The following is a 1,854-nucleotide window of genomic DNA, read 5'->3' on the forward strand; positions in this document are numbered from 1 at the left end:
CATCCTTAGATGCGACTCACAACTCGTTGTCAACTAAGTCACAGGGACTTTCCAAATCAAAGAGCAGAGAGGTTACAAAGGTACCAGACAGAAATTCACAAATTACTGGCAGAATTCGATGAATGTCGATTCGACCAGATACCTCGAGCAAAAAACATCGAGGCAGATGGCCTCGCCAAATTAGCAACAGCTACCAAAAACATCATCAAAGAAAATGTGCTCACCCTCCTCCACTCGTCAATAGACCAGCTTGAGGTACACTCTATAAATTTGACTTGGGATTGGCATAACCACATCATGACATACTTGCAAGAGGGAGTACTCCCACAAGACAAAAAGGAAGCCAAAAAACTTCGAATGCAGGCGGCCAGGTACAACATCATAAATCACGATCTGTACAAGAAACCATTTGGAGGCCCCTTGGTGAAATGCTTTGGGCCAAATCAAACAAGGTGTATGCTCGAAAAAATACATGAAGGCCACTGCGACGCCCATACAGGCAACCGAGCCCTCATCAGATGCCTCATTCAGGCAGGTTATTATTGGCCTACTATGAAGAAGGAAGCTGCAGATTATGTCAAAAGGTGCGAACAGTGCCAAAGGTACGCCCTATGATACATCAAGCGAGTGAATACCTCCACTCCATTACTTCACCATGGTCGTTCATCAAATGGGGAATGGACATCGTCGGACTCCTCCCAGCAGGGCGAGGTATTGTACGTTTTCTTTTGGTTTTAACTGACTACTTTTCCAAATGGGTGGAAGCAGGTGCGTTCACCCAAATACGCGAGCACGAAGTCATCACATTCATATGGAGAAACATCATATGCCGTTTCGGCATCCCTAAAGAAATCAGTTGCGACAATGGTCCCCAATTTACCGGGAAAAAGACCGCCGAGTTCTTAGAAAAATGGCACATCAAGCGAATACTCTCCACGCCATATTATCCTACCGGTAACGGTCAAGCCAAATCCTCCAACAAAACAATATTGAACATCCTAAAGAAAAATCTCGAGGACGCCAAAGGGTTATGGCCAGAATTGCTACTAGAGGTATTATGGGCCTACTGCACTACACCAAAAATGAGCACAGGCGAAATGCCATATTCACTAGTCTACAGGACTAACGCCATGATACCTGTCGAGGTCGGGGAGTCTAGCCTGAGATACTCTAATGAAAGCGAACAAAACAATGACGAGAATAGAAAAGAAGACCTCGACAAGGTAGAGGAACAAAGAGACATGGCTTACGTAAGAATGGTAGCCCAAAAACAACAAGCAGAAAGATACTACAACAAAAAAGCCAAAATACGACCACTCAAAGTCGGAGACTATGTACTCAAAGCCAAAACACAAGCAAGCAAAGATTCAAGAGAAGGCAAACTAGGAACCAATTGAGACAGGCCATACAAAATCACGGCAGCAGTAAACAAAGGATCATTACAACTGGAAACAATGGAGGGAAAACTACTACAAAACAATTAGAACATCGCCCACCTTAAACACTTCAACTTTTGAAAACAGACGCCCCTCGGGTCGTACTCTTTTTCCCTTACCCGAGTTTTGTCCCAATTGGGTTTTCTCGAGGAGATTTTTAATGAGGCGACGAAGGGGACATCTCGAAGTTCAAGTATAACTCATCGCCCCGCCTGCCGACTACTTCTCCAAGCCAAGCGATGAAAGGACTAGGTACATGGAAATCTTCTCCAATAAATGTATGAAATAGACATGTATAGTATTCTCCAGTGAATGAAATAAAGCAGCATTTTGCACTCTCCATCATGTTTCTTTTTCGCATCTAACATTCGACCTCGCTCGAATCATTTAACATTCGACCTCGCTCGAATCATTTAAC

Source organism: Nicotiana tabacum, chromosome 8 (assembly GCF_000715075.1).
Source record: "Nicotiana tabacum cultivar K326 chromosome 8, ASM71507v2, whole genome shotgun sequence".
In the NCBI taxonomy this organism is placed as follows: domain Eukaryota; kingdom Viridiplantae; phylum Streptophyta; class Magnoliopsida; order Solanales; family Solanaceae; genus Nicotiana; species Nicotiana tabacum.